The sequence below is a fragment of the Myxocyprinus asiaticus genome, chromosome 6, assembly GCF_019703515.2.
Source record: "Myxocyprinus asiaticus isolate MX2 ecotype Aquarium Trade chromosome 6, UBuf_Myxa_2, whole genome shotgun sequence".
Lineage (NCBI taxonomy): Eukaryota > Metazoa > Chordata > Actinopteri > Cypriniformes > Catostomidae > Myxocyprinus > Myxocyprinus asiaticus.
Window position 1 is genome coordinate 8,171,117 of NC_059349.1, and position 15,676 is coordinate 8,186,792.

Consider the following 15,676-nt stretch of genomic DNA (forward strand, 5'->3'; position numbering starts at 1 on the left):
ATTCAGACACCCTTTAATAATAAAATGGAATTAAACTGTTGAATATGGAATTTATGTTGTTAACATGCAGAGATGTTTTTGATCATGAATATAATCTTCACCTTAAATTTGCAAAAGAATGCTTATTGATAGATAACCTTTACATCTTGGTTTTAATTTGAGGTACAGTTGCTGAAACAACAGCAGGTCTACTCTCTTTGTTTTGTTTATAGTGATTATTTTTATATAGATTTTATATAGATTTTTTAACTGCAAAAGAAAAAGAAAAAAAAACAGGTATCTCACTCTGTATCGGCAAGTACTGAAAAAAAGTATCTGTACTCGTACTTGTTCTCCAAAAAATGGTATCGTTACCCCTATAAATAAGGTGTCAAGTTAATTTGACTTACCACAGTACGTTGACGTACAAAAGCTCTGTTGAATTCAGAGGTATCTAGATGCTCAGATGATCAAATAAAACATATTCATTACAAACATGAAATGCAACTACATATCTTCGATATTATTTGCAATTACGTAAAACAACAACAACATCAACAACAACTGCATCACTCATGTGATGACCATGTATGTCAGCCACCACCGAAGACCATTTTTGACCCAGGAAAAACCCTGGAGAAGTGTTTTTAATGTGCAACACATTTTTAACAATTTGAAATCAGTTATTAGTAATTAGTTACAATTACATTTGAATTGTGAATTATTTTTATCTTTTGTATTGTTCTTTACCTCGGTAAGTTTCCTCCGTCCTCGATCCTCGCCTACAACCGGTGCATTTAGAGAATATATACGTACTTCATGATGGCGGACTTTGATTGGTTTCTGCGTCAAGGGCTTGAGGATGGAAAAGCACCCCCAGTGTGTTTATTGATGTGCAAAATGCTGCGATTTAATTATATACAGTCTGCTGGCATGAATGAGCACTCTGTCAGTCATCTACAACAAGCACAGCATGTGATGCACATAAAATCTGGTGTTTTGAGCATCCAGATGTTAGTCTAAGTCAAATATGAAATACATACAAAAACACATTTAATTACTGCTAACTAGTGGGAATTTATTCATCCCAGTTACTTTTTTTGAGTCAGTGCATCAAAAAGATTTGTTCACTAATTAGTTCAGTGTCTGTTTTGTGTAGGTTATATATTCAATAGGTACCACCAAATCATTAACCAAACAAGTTCAATTTAGTTTGTGTTTAATCTTATTGTCCTTCAAAATCTATATAAAAAAAAACTATATTAATCATTACAAATCTACAAAGAAAAGTTCATTTAAGCATTCAAAAACTGAGTAGTTGATTAGTGAATTCAACTACAAACATTAATATTTTTAGTGTTGGTGGTTTCAATGGGAGAAACAACTTCTTGGATAGCGTTTTTGCATGATTATAGCTTGCTCTGCTTAAAGGCCTTTGCACACCAAAGGCGACGTGATTCTGAGAGGCGAATCACTGACGAATGGCTCTTTCCCATAGAGAGCAAAGCGAATGTTCGCCGTTAGCACATTAAAACCTTTACAACAGGTGGTGCTTATTGACAAGCATAGGTGGCTCAACACACCTTTGAGCTGGTCTGCTCTCCGCCCATCACTGGGTTAAAAGAAATAACCACTTGACAAGTTTGGAAAACACAAGAAAAGCAAACGATTCTCTAGCGAGCAGATTGAAAAAATAAAATGTGTTTCTCTGCATGTTGCAGCAATGATGATGAATGTGTTGTTGATTTGCTCAACGAGAAAGAAAATATTTTCTCAAACTATTTCAGTTCACCTGCTGGACAAGTTGACTGACAGTATTATCATGTAAACACCGTCTGAATGGGTAATTAGAATAGACTATAAATTATTGAGTAACAGTTAAAACATCTTATCATTTCGATCAATATTAATTATATGCCACTGTCATGCATACCGTATGTACATGTGTTAAGTGTATTTGTTTAAAATCACTGTATAATGCACACTCATAATGACTGTTAAAACAAATGTTTGACTTTATCTTATTGCCATGTACATCTATGTAATGAATGAGGCTGCCTCTCGTTCATCCCGCCACCAGAGGGAGCCCTCACAATTGAGTATTAGCCATGGACTATTCCTTCTACACTCATTTCCTGTTTACCACCATATTTAAACCATGCCTATTCCACTGTCACATGGCTGACAAGTTTGCCAGTTTACCCTGCCTTACTGAGCATTTTTCCATTGCCATTGTTTATTGATTCATGCTATGACCATTGCCTGTTTTTTCTGGATTTACTGCTTTTTGGTTTACCCTTTGTTTTGTTTGCCTGGTTGGACAGTCTGTTTGGTTTATTGGATTTATCTGCCTGCTTTTTGACTAGTCTCTCTGCCTGCTGATTTGGATTGTTTGCTTGTGTTTTATTAATAAACTTCCTACGCATGGATCCTAACATCGTTTCCATGGCCAGTTCGTTACAGAATACTTCGCCTCCCATGGGTCCAGTGGAAGATTCACAACTCCAGGCTGCATTTGCACATCAGTGTGAAGTTTTAAAGGGCTATCAAGACCAACTGAACAACCTACGAGCCGCCAACAAATGTTAGACTCACTACATTCACTCACTGCCAGCTCCCCATGCTAAACTGGTAAGCTTTTCTCTCCCTGACAAGTTTGATGGTTCTGCTGAGAAATACCAGGGTTTTCTATGACAGTGTAATGTCTATTTCTCTAATCAACCTGAATCATTTAATCAAGACGCCAAGAAATGTGCCTTTATGATGTCTCTGCTTACCGGTAAAGCACTTGATTGGGCCGCTGCTGTTTGGGACAAAGATCCTCAAATCCAAGCCTCGTTTGATCCACAAAGTCTCTGAGTATCCAGTGGTGGTCAAGATATCTCTTTTCAGCTGCTTCATCTATGCCAGGGCCATTGATCAGCAGCAGATTATGCAATTCTGTTCAGGACGCTAGCGGCTCAAAGTGGGTGGAACGATGTCACTCTGGAAACTGTTTTCCGTGAAGGGCTTAACCAAGAACTCGAGGCGGAACTGACATGCAAGGGTGAGGATTCTACTCTTTCGGAGTTTATAACCATGACTATCAAGATGGATAACCTGCTTCGTAATGCTCCACGGCCCCAGTCTCACTCCACTTCAAAGTCTACAGTCTCAGTACAGGCCCAGGCTTACCCTGAATCACACGAACCCATGCAAGTTGCATATGCCCGTGTTTCTATGGAGGAACATAATGAAAAACTTTGCTATTACTGTGGTGAACCAGGTCATCTCAATGCTGCATGCCCACACAAGAAATCAAGTTCCCTTGAACCAAGGCTGAAAGTGAGTATCACGAACTTTGTATCGCCCATCCTTCACAGTTTTTTTTTGTTGCCTGTAGAGGTCTCCATTGATAATCATGTAAAATATGTTACAGCATTAGTGGATTCTGGGGCTGCTGTGAATCTCGTAAATCAAGAGATCATACAAGAACTCCATATACCCACCATTCAATGCATCCCAACGATTAATATCGCTCCCATTGGTACTGGTATAACCCAACAGACTGTCTCCATAACCATCAAGATTGGACTATTTCATGTGGAGAACATTTCACTCTATGTCATTAACTCACCCAAGCACACTCTTATCCTGGGTCATCCTTGGCTGGCCATCCACAATCCTTCTATATCGTGGAACCAGGGTGAACTCACGCAATGGTCAAGTTTCCGTCATGAACATTGTCTCCATGTCGCTGTCTCCATGCCTTGTCTTACCACCAGTATTGAAAGCCCTGAACTCCAAACAGAAACCAAGATACCCAAGGAGTATGCAGAATTCACTGAAGTGTTTAGTAAAGTCAAAGCTACTCAACTTCCTCCTCATCGTCCATGGGACTGCGCCATTGAACTTCTGCCTAATACAGCTCCACTGGCTTATCCATTGTCACGCCCCGAGACCCTCGCTATGGAAATCTGCATCGAGGAAGCCCTTGCCTCCGGTTACATCCACCTCTCCAGCAGCTGCAGGCTGCTTCTTCGTGGAGAAAAAAGATGGAGGTCTACGTCCATGTATCGACTATCAAGGCCTGAACTCTGTCACCATTAAATACCATTACCCACTGCCAATTGTCCCCTCAGTCCTTGAACAACTCCATGAGGCAAAGATTTATACCAAGCTTGATCTAAGAAGTGCCTATAACTTCATCAGGATCAGAGAAGGGGACGAGTGGAAAACTGTATTCATCACCACCAGGGGGCACTATGAGTACTTGGTGATGCCCTTTGGTCTTGCTAACACCCCAGCAGTATTTCAGTCATTCATAAACTAAATCTTCAGAGACCTACTGAATCATTGTGTGGTGGCCTACATTGACGACATCCTCATCTACTCTCAAAGCAAAGAACAACATATACAGCATGTCAAGACAGTCCTATCACGTCTCCAGGAACACCAGCTATTTGTCAAGGCAGAGAAATGTGAGTTTCATACCTCCCACACCACGTTCCTTGGTTACAATATCAGCCGCCAAGGTGTAGAGATGGATGTCTCTAAAGTAACAGCAGTTACTGAATGGCCTCAACCTACCACAATCAAAGAACTACAGCTATTTCTGGGCTTTACCAATTTCTATCGCTGCTTCATAAGAAACTACAGTATCATTACATACGTCATTGCTCAATGGAAAACCCACCAAGTTGCCGTGGAACGACGCCGCTTACCAAGCCTTCGTCTCTCTCAAGTCAAGCTTCATGACCGCTCCCATATTGAAACACCCTGACCCCAATCTTAATTCGTCTTTGAAGTGGACGCGTTTAGATTGTGGGATTGGAGCGGTCCTGTCACAACATCACGGTACCCCAGGCAAGCTTTACCCATGTGCATTTTTCTCCAGAAAATTAAATTCAGCAGAATGAAACTATTATGTGATGAACAAGGAACTACTTTCCATGAAGACAGCCCTCGAAGAGTGGTGTCACTGGTTAGAGGGGACAGTCCACCCATTCCAAGTTATCACTGATCACAAAAACCTTGAATATATAAAGGCAGCCAAGAGACTGAATCCACATCAAGCCCGATGGTCATTGTTCTTCACCAGGTTCAATTTTACTGTCACTTACCACCCTGGCAACACGAATAGCAAAGCAGATGCACTTTCATGCAGGCATGATCTACCCCATGTTCAACCTCACCCTGAATCAATTCTACCACCATCTGTCATTATTGCACCTATTAGTTGGGATATCATGGAAGAAATACAAGCACAACAGCACGAACTGTCACCACCTGACTGCCCTCGAACCAAGCACTATGTACCACAAGCTCGACGTCAGAGAACTATCCAATGGGTCCACACTTCATTGAGCACAGGACACCCTGGCATCCAAAGAACAATCACTCTTGTATGTAATTCCTTCTGGTGGCCATCTTTGATTTGTGATGTTACTAACTATGTGAAGTCTTGTCAAGTGTGTGCACAATCCAAGACCCCCAGGGAACTACCAACGGGATTGCTCCAACCACTGCCAATACCCCAGAGACCATGGTCCCACCTGTCCATCGATTTCGTCACCGACATGCCAAACTCCAACAGATACACCACCATTCTGGTAATTATTGATCGATTTTCAAAATCATGTAGTCTTGTCCCTCTCAAGGGTTTACCCATGGCTATGGAAACTGCTAATGCTCTATTTCACCAAGTATTCAGAGTCTATGGATTACCAGAAGACATCGTGTCCGATCGAGGTTTTCAATTCACATCCCGAGTTTGGCAGGCGTTCTGTAAGCAACTGGACATCAATGTGAGTCTCACCTCAGGCTATCACCCCCAAGCCAACGGACAGGTGGAACGTTTAAACCAGGAGATTGGCAGATATCTTCGGAGCTACTGTAGCCGTGAACAGGAGAAGTGGAGCGACTTCTTGCCCTGGCCAGAATACACGCAGAATTCCCTCACTCATACCTCTACGGGGCTAACCCCCTTCCAATGCGTGCTGGGCTATCAACCCCCAGTGTTCCCTTGGTCAGGAGAACCATCTACGGTGCCAGCGGTGGACGATTGGATTAGGCGGAGCGAGAGGGTGTAGGACAGCACACATGTCTGTCTACAGCGAGCGGTCCGAGTGCAATGCTTTCAGGCTGACTGGTGGAGGCGCCTCCACTCCAACTATCAGCCTGGACAGAGGGTCTGGTTGTCCACAAGGGATCTCAAGCTGCGGCTACCCTGCAGGAAGCTCAGTCCAAGGTATGTGGGTCCATTCAGAATTATCCATCAAATAAACACAGTTACATACCGATTAGAGCTTCCTGCTAACTACCGTATTTCACCTTCCTTCCATGTGTCCTTGCTGAAATCGGTCCACCTGGCGTCTGGCCCCTCACTCATGTGTTTTATTAAGAAACTTCCTGCACATGGATCCTAACACCATCTCCATGGCCAGTTCGTTACAATCTACCTGTGTTAACGATTTTGTTTTTGGTATTTAAAGGCACACGGAGTGCAGTCACAGCAATAGTATTAATATTATTAACATTTGGCAAAGAAAAACACATGATCCAAAGAATTGTTAAAAAAGTGATATAAAGATGCAGCGATATACAGTATAATATATTAGAGAGTGAAGAAAACTCATGTAAGATTAAATGCAAAGGTCAAACAATGCAGATTATGAAAACAATCCACATAAGCTCAGATCATTCTTAAAGGGGATGCAATGATGCAGCAATATCATTTACATGTTTTTAAAGCATTTGATGCAAAGGAAATTCACCTCACTGCTGGTTCAGATTTCTTCCTGAAGTTTTTAATGTTGGTGGATAAAACAGCTTTCTGTGCTTTAGTGCCACCAGTTTCTCTAGTTACTGCAGCGGCTCCTGACACGCAGTGGCGGGCCATGCATTTAAAGTCTAGGCCTTCAGTGTAATTCATGCCATTAAGAAAACATAGTTTCACAATGAATAAGACATACATAGTATGTCTAGTAATACCAATTGACATTTTAAAAACACGTCCACGCACAAAAGCCAGAACTTGAAATGACACAATGCTCAAGCAAGCCTAATTTTAACTGCAGCAGGACTGTTTTGTATGTCTCTTGACATACAAATGAACGTCTCTTGAACAGACATTCACAAATCATAATTTTTCATATAAATCTACCAAGGAGGTCTATAATACCTGGAAAAATCTAATAATATTTGCGATTTAAATGTTGCTTGCAATAAATTTCATTTTGTCAAGGTACACGGTTATGCTGCGTTCCATTCAAGTTGGATGTGGGATATTTCTACTTGATATCTCTGACCATAAATGCATTCCATTCCCCGATATTCGGAAGATGACGTTTAAGGAAACAAAACTGCAATGCTCCCGTTAGCTTAGCAGGGGCTTGACTCTCATTAGAGATGTGTCCTAGCAACCCAACTGATAAACAATGCTGCAGCGCTAGCATTTGTGCTTCAGGTGTAAAATTATCAAAAGAGATTATAATGTTTTATACACCTGTTTCTGCAGGCGTTTGTTAAACAAGCTTTAGGCTATGTCTACTTTAATCTAGATTTGAAAACAGCGTTTTGGTTTCAAAACGCTCTCCGTCCACACTAGCGTTTTCTAGCATTTTCCAAAAGTTGCTCATCCACACTGAAATGTCTGAAAACGCTTACGTCCCTGTACTGCGCATGAGTAAAACGTAAGATGCTTCTACATGCGTCATTTCCGTCAGGCGTTTATTTACTTTCAGCCTCTTTGAATCGTGTCGAGGAAAGGCACCATGTTTTTTAAATGGACGGACAAACATACTCGGGACCCAGGTGTAATGTAATAGCTCTGCACACGTCTCTGATTATTTTAGACACAGTTTTTTGGGCTAATCCAAACGCATTCGCTGTTTTTCGGAGTCTACCTTCGTCGCTTAAGTAGTATAGAATACATGCAACCTTTGTAACAACATCCACAGGTGATCTCAGTTGTGTTGTCTGGCCTTGAATATTAGGTCATAGAAGTTCACTCAGATGATAGAGAGAGTCCCTAGACATCCTAAAATTCTCACGCCACTCCTCGGGCACGATAATTTCATGTACAAAATTATCCCACCATGCACGAGTGCGTCCAGGTCTCACCCAAAATCTTGGCTCCATGTACAGTCTGAAAATGCAACTGTTCTCGCGTTCCACCGCTGAACAACAACTGCGAGTAAACATCCTGTCTCCTTTGAAGAAATGTAAGCTGAAGTATGTACAAACTGACATTAATCTTTAACAACGCAATCAAACTGGAGAGCAGCCAAAACAACTACAATACAACATCGTCCACCATCTTGTTTTGGACTGAATGGGTCACATGACTGTGTTAAATGACTAAAAATGCGTCATAGTTTTCAAAAGCCTCCGTTTTCGCAGTACACACTACAACGCGAAAACGGCGTTTTAAAATGTATCCACTTTGGAGTGCGTTTTCAAAATGCTCAGTTTTCGCAGACAAAAACGCCATCTCAGTGTGGACGGAAGGCCAAAACGGAGAGAAAAAGATGCGTTTTCAAACGAAAACGTATTAGTGTGGACAAGGCCTTAATATCATGTAATGTGGAAATGAACTCATTTATCTATATTACTTAATAAAGTGAATGTTCATCACTTACTTTGTATATATGTCGACATGTTTGTGTGACATCATGCCCCTGCATCTCGGCAAAATCAGAATTGAGAATTTCTGCATGAGCCTACAAGTTGTAATTCTGACTTCAAGATGCATTCCATTGCACTTTTCCTAGTAGCAAGTTGTAAAATCCGACTTTCTGAGTTGAATGGAACGCGGCACTACTTTTCAAAACTTGATCCGACACTGAATGCTCAAGCAGCCTAATTTACACTTAGAAAACTCCTGATGTTGCTATAACAATGCAAAAAGCACTTAACAATTTACTTGAGGTGAGAATCAGTCCTCCATTCCTGTTTAATAAATTAAGCAATCACACGATCATGCAGAACATCTCGAGTTTTTAGTCCATAAGGATCTCTCTCTCAACGGCAATACCAGCAATGACAGCCGACTCGTCAGACAGCTTGATCTTATGCTTTTCGTTCTTGAATTACGTACATCACTTAAAGCGTGATTGTGTCACTCAAGGCCAGCTAGAAGGCCTCGATCGGGACATATCCTAAAGATCACACCCACCAAGAACAAATAAATCAATCTGATTGGCTGATGAATCTGACAATATGACTTTAGTTGCGCTTTCATTTGCACTGTTGAGGGATTCTGAAGAAATTCTGAAGGCCTGAGGGGGTGGAGCTCAGACTCACGCGCTGCTTCGGCTAAGGAGCATGGCTTCGGGCATGTGATTTGTGAAACAGTTGTCACACTTTGTTTGTAAGCATCAAGGAATAAATTCTGACTGGATAAACTTTTTTTTTCTCAATTTGTTTGTAGATTAATTAAGAGTGGGAAGCGATTGAAAATACATAGGCAAAAAGGTGATTGAGAATGAAAGGATGAAAAATATTTATTATTTGGCATGTTTGGCCAGCAGAAAAGGCTTTGCTGGCCCTGAGAAATTGCCACTGCTGACACGTGATCTAAAGATTATATATGATATATTAAGTTCAGTAGAAGAAAGAAAGTCTTACACATCTGGGATGACAAGAGGGTGAAAAATGTCATTTTGGGGTGAACTATCCCTTTAAGTGATTTACAAAGGTGTTACAACCATTATAGTACCCTTATTAAATGGTTCGAATGAATTATAATCATATTAATAATAAAAATAATTATATCAGACAAATGTTTCAGACAAGTTCTCTTTGTTAGATTTAAAATATATATATTTTTTTTATCGACTTGTATGTTTTTGTTTCTTTCTTTTTAAAACTAAGTTTAACCCCACAACCTGTGCCAACAATCTCTGTGATGGATTTTGTGGCCACAATTGCACAACATTCATTTATTCATAAATTATTAAAATTTAGGAAATAAATGTGACATTGAATGTGCCTTTATTGTTTTAATTATTATTAATATTTTATTTGCACCTAAATGGGTTATGTTATTGTTTATTCCACCAGAGATATTCAACAAAGAATAAAACTGCCTACTTACACTGGCAACTTTATTATTATTATTATTATTATTATTATTATTATTATTATATTAATTTTGTGGTTTTAGCCAAAACGTCTCGGAGTGAAAGGACTTTTATTTTGTTTCTCTGATCCGCCATGTGCGTTAGTGACGTCATCAGGGCTGCGCCGTGATTCTCTTGTTGTTGTTTGACTGCAGAAGGTTTGTGTTTTTCAGAGTTTAATGGGTTTAAAACTTTACAAAACATTCTAACTTGATTTTAAGTTATTTTAAATATGTTCCTACAATGTTTTAATATTATTGAGATCGTTTTAATGTATTAATATGAAATAAGTGTGTCTAGATTATTACTGAATATAAATATCATCGTAATGTTTTATGTGAAGTTCTGATAGTTGTTCTCTTATAAATGCCGCAACATGTTTGTGTTATTTTCTGTGCTGCTTTACACATTTCCACATGAGAAACAGAAAGAATAACTTCACATTTCTTTTTCTTTCTGTTGATTTTTCCAACATCTTCAACGTGATGAAGAAAAGTTTCCAGATACGGAAGAAAAACTCCCGATGAAACGAGATCTGTGTGACAAACTGCTGTAAAGATGGAGTTTATTAAAGAAGAGAGTGAAGACATCAGTATTACACAAACATGTGGGGTAAAAACTGAAGATACTGAAGAACAAAGAGGTTTGTATTTATTCTTGTTTCATCAGAAGTTTTACTCATAAAGATATAATTGATATTATTGTACTTATGAAATATATGTATAAAATCGTGTTGTCACAATATCAAAATGATACCAGAAAAATTTCACAATTCTCGATACAAAAAAATAAAATAATAAAAAAATTTGTAGTATGCTTTTGAACACACTACTTCAGCCTATTAAAATTTTACATTTCAATGTAAATAATAAATTAAACGGAGTGACTTTTTGCACTCCAGTAATCCAGTGGAAACACAAATTAAAGGGATAGTTCATCCAAAAAGAAAAAATTCTCTCATAATTTAGTCCTGTTATGACATTTTGACATATTAGACAAAATAGATTGTGTGTCAAAAACAAGATTATAAAGACTCCATTACCCATTAGTGCAACAATCAAACCCCAATCTTCCCCCTGAACCCAAAAAACAGAAAAAAGAAAAACGTGCACATTAACCCCGTGCACGACAGCGCGCTAGGCAGAACCAACACAAAAAAAAGGTGCCTAGCTTCCTCAGACAGTCAAGAGTGTGTACAGCGAGACGAGCTCACTTGGGGGCCACATGAAAATCACCAAATAGCCAGCTCACCCCACTGACTCTATGAAAGACAATGCTTGCTGGGGACATGTAAATACTTTGCGGCCATCCTTTGTATCTATTCTCAGCTTGGCCGGAAACATCAGTGCAAAGCGATCTTCCGTTGTTGTAAGAGTTTCTTGCATTCCTTGAATCGATCACTTTTCTCTTTTGATGAATTCGCAAAGTCTGGGATCAAGAAAATGCTGTGGTTCTTCCAAGAAAGCTTTCCTTTGCTCCTTGCCTCGCACAAAACAAGATCTTTATCGGATGATCTCAGAAATTTGGCCAGAATTGATCGGGGCCTGTCTCCCTCAGCAGATCTGCAAGCCAGAACTTTGTGCGCTCGCTCGATTTCAATCTTGTGGCTTGTTATGTCCAGTAGACTTGGGAAGAGCTCGTCTTGGAATTTCACCGTATGTCGACCTTCTTCATGCTCGGGAATTCCAACAGTTCTGATGTTTTTTTGCCATTTACGATTCTCCAAATCCTCTCATAATTTACTCATCTTCATGCCATCCCAGATGTGTATAACTTTCCTTCTTCTGCTGAACACATTTGAAGAAAAATATCTTAGCTCAGTAGGTCCTTAAAATGCAAGTGGATGGTGATCAGACTTTTGAATCTCCAAAAATCACAGACAGTCAGCATAAACGTCATCCATACGACTCCAGCGGTTAAATTAACATCATCTTAAGTGACACGATCGCTTGGTGCCAAAAAAGATCAATATTTAAGAATTCTTTAACTATAAATCATTGCTTCAGCTATTTTTCTTTAACCCTCCTGTTATATTTGGGGTCAAATTGACTTAAAAATATGATAAACTTTTTAGAAAAACTTGAATCTTTCTGACTTTTTCTAGATTTATTAGAAGACATAAATATGTGCTTCACATGTTTCAGAGTTTTCAAAATCCCTGTACACATTTTGACCACATCGGTGATGTTTGGGGTCATTTTGACCACAACATATTTTTTTATTGTAACCTGGAAAAATGTACAGCTTTATTTTTCTCTACTGTTTTACCATTTCTTGCTGACTCTCTCCAATGATACTGTCAACTTATTACAAAAGTATCTCATACCTTTATGCCCTAACATGAGTTTTTCTCTATTAGAGAGCTTTTATGAGCTTTTGGTCCCCTTTCAGTGTTTCACGCCTCTGAAAACCTCTTTTTGACTTGATATCAACAGCTTTTAATAATATAAAGGCAGAAAACAAGTAATCATTTGTTTTCAAACACATTACTCTATTTTTCCTATTAACGGTTTCAGATACAATAAACATTTATAAACATTTAACTTGTACATTGTAAACTTTGTGCAAGGGATTCTGAATTTGTGTTTGACATTCAACACACTATCAATAGTGCCACAGAAAAAGGTATAAACATTTGAATTAAATTATTATTATTATTACAGCTTTTTGTTAAAACAACATAATAATGTGTTTACAAACACTGTAGGCCCACACTAATAAACACTAATTTTACAACCATAATTCAAAAGGCATTGCTTTCAGATGCATTAAACATACATTTACAAACGACCTGTACATTATGTGCACAGAGGAGGACTGAACATTGGGTATCAGTGGACATTAGTGTCACTGGTTTATTGTTTAATGTTTCTTTTTGAGGATCTGTGGTGTTTTTTTTGCAAATAAATATGTAAACCTGTTTGTTGTAAATGTCATAATTTTCCAAAATATACAGTGAATTAATTTGCCCTTTCTTACAAAAATAATAAATATATTAATAATACCACAAACTGAGCCTTAAAACAGCACAAAGTATTGTTTGTAAACACAATTGTGATTTTGCTGGTATAAAAAATGATTTTCCTGTGCAAACCGGACATGTCATTATAAATATAAAATAAAAATATAAATATCAAATGCCATGTTTTATCCTAATACTTTGTTTAAAAAGATTGGTCAGAATCTTGGTCATTTTAACATTAAAGTTAAACACAACAGGAGGGTTAAATGTGTTGAGCAGAAGAAGGAAAGTTATACACATCTGGGATGGCATGAGGGTGAGTAAATGATGAGAGAATTTTCATGTTTGGGTGAACAATTCCTTTAAAGACAAACTGCGCCCCCAGAGTCGCTGCAGTGGTGTGGGGTATAACAATGGCTTTTTTTGTGTGGATGACCCGGGTTTGATTCCCACTTTTGTCCCACGTTTTACCATCCTGTTTCCTGTTTCCACTATTTATTTCCTTTAATACGATTTATAATAATAAATACAAATTCATATAGATTGATTTCTTTGCAGTGATTTGGTCACGGTGACAGTCGGAGAGTTCAGAGAGAGGTTTGATCTGGGTAAATTTAACCATATTTTTACTAGTTATATTGTAGTAACTATGTTGTTTGGCAGAAGCCATAGTTTTAATGCAAATAACCATGGTGTTACTACAGTAATATTGTATTAATGGACCCTTTTCACACTTTTCACTCCATCTGACTTCTAGCCCTGTCAAACACACACTCTTGTGTTGGTTGTGATGTGTAATCATTCCACTGAGACTGACGGTACAGCTCAGATTTCAAAGCGTTTCAGAATTCCACCTGTGAGTGACTGAAGTCCTCATCTTGAACATACTGTCCACAGACGAAAGTGCTTCCTCATTTAATAACAAAGTTATCTTCTTCACTTTTAATTGCCTGAACCCACTGAGCTCGTATAAAGTTCAGCATCTTTTGGAAATTCATGGAAACACAAATCTGGACGTTTTCTTTTAGAATTTATGTAAATAGGAACACTGTTGTGGCACTGGTTATTACTGTTCTTCACGATCACCGCAAACGTGGAAGTGTGAAAAGGGTCCATATAGTAACCATGTTTAATTTATTTGTTTCTGTGATTTTATTACAAAATACCATGATGACGCTATGGTTACTAGGGGTGTAAATAATTGGAATATTTTATTGAGCTCTCTGAAAAGGGCAAATCCACATTGGGAAATCTATAACAAAATAAAGTCACATACATGTGATTAGTGTTGTGTCAATACCAACATTTCAGTAGTTGATACCAATACCAGTGAAAGTTCACAGTTCTCTACACCAATTTCAAAACCTGGCAAAAATAAGCTAATATGGTAATGTACTACTGAATACACATTGAAAAAGGCTCATGCTACTCTCCGTGATCCACGCACAACTTACCACGCGAGAACCCTTAATTGCGACCACGAGGAGGTTACCCCATGTGACTCTGCCCTCCCTAGCAACCAGGCCAATTTGGTTGCTTAGGAGACTTAGCTGGAGTCACTCAGCATGCCCTGGATTCGAACTCGCTGAGCTACCCAGGCCCCCTGCTTAAGTTTTTTTAAGTTGGGCCCTACTGAAATCTGTTTTATTTTTTTCCAAATATTGTTTTAATTTATTTAATGTTTTCAATTTAATTATCAAAATGGTGTCTAATTAAATTAATTCTTAAAACTTTTAACAAGTGAAAATAGAACAGTTACTTTTTTATAATACTTTTAACAAATAAATACATTTTTCAACATACTGTTGCTTTTTTAACAATCTTTTATTCAGTATAACAGCACTCTTGTGATATAGTGCTTAATTATTATTATTCATTATTATTTATTCATTATTTATTATTATAATATTCATTGAAGTAATAATAGTATTTCTTCCATTTTACACATCTAGCTTTTATTTTGAATCATGCTTTTATTTTGACTTGTGTTTTTGACGGAAGTTTCACTTTTCCAGATAAACATGGCTGAGTGTGATCATTAAAGCGCAGATGCTGTGATTATAATCCTGTAAATATAAATTTCATTAAATATTTATATATACACACACACACTACTGGTCAAAAGTTTTGAAACACTTGACTGAAATGTTTCTCAGATTTAGTTTAGGCAGCTGCATCTAAGGAAAAACAAAACAAAATGTCTCCAGTGTACAACACGTGATTAAGATGGAAAAATATTACATTTTGTCAACTCGGTCTTTACTGAACACCATTATTAAACAAAGACTTTACACTCTTGGTGGATGGATCAAATTAAGATAGTATGCTTTTAGTGTGTCTGACGGAGTTGACCGATATTACAGTATGATATAAGTTATAAAGTGAATAAAAAAATAAATAAATTCAGAAAGAAACAAACAAAACGTTTTTATAAAAACCTGTTTCCTTACATGGTTCGTTAGCTGAGACCTTTATCTACAAATATATCCATTTCAAATTAATTTAGTATTAAAAAATAAAAAGATGTTTTGTCCCTTATCTCAAGAATCAGTGATATTTCTAGTTAAAGGAATAATTTACTCACCCTCATTAAAATCCATATGACATTCTTTCTTATGCAGAACAAAAAAGG

At 38.0% G+C, this 15,676-nt stretch overlaps 5 protein-coding genes across 13 annotated transcripts in view; 2 read left to right on the plus strand and 3 right to left on the minus strand.

Annotated features, from left to right (window-relative positions):
- The window catches only part of LOC127442865 (gastrula zinc finger protein XlCGF57.1-like), a 228,733-nt gene that overhangs the window by 208,947 nt on the left and 4,110 nt on the right, over positions 1–15,676 (plus strand). The window lies entirely within an intron of this gene.
- LOC127442936 (gastrula zinc finger protein XlCGF8.2DB-like) overlaps positions 1–15,676 on the minus strand; it is a 426,143-nt gene that overhangs the window by 151,683 nt on the left and 258,784 nt on the right. The gene's annotated exons all lie outside the window — the stretch shown is intronic.
- LOC127442957 (gastrula zinc finger protein XlCGF8.2DB-like) overlaps positions 1–15,676 on the plus strand; it is a 261,498-nt gene that overhangs the window by 144,735 nt on the left and 101,087 nt on the right. For 2 of the 6 annotated variants that reach the window (XM_051701401.1, XM_051701396.1), the window contains exon 1: positions 10,169–10,240. The exons of 1 other annotated variant lie outside the window; for it this stretch is intronic. The gene's annotated coding sequence lies outside the window, so the exon portion shown is untranslated. Of the gene's footprint in view, positions 1–10,168; positions 10,241–10,582; positions 10,726–15,676 lie in introns of those variants that run through there. 3 more of the 6 variants (XM_051701404.1, XM_051701407.1, XM_051701397.1) reach the window with 3 other exon arrangements.
- The window catches only part of LOC127442902 (uncharacterized), a 163,455-nt gene that overhangs the window by 143,531 nt on the left and 4,248 nt on the right, over positions 1–15,676 (minus strand). The window lies entirely within an intron of this gene.
- Positions 1–15,676, minus strand: part of LOC127442873 (gastrula zinc finger protein XlCGF57.1-like) — a 291,640-nt gene that overhangs the window by 115,219 nt on the left and 160,745 nt on the right. The gene's annotated exons all lie outside the window — the stretch shown is intronic.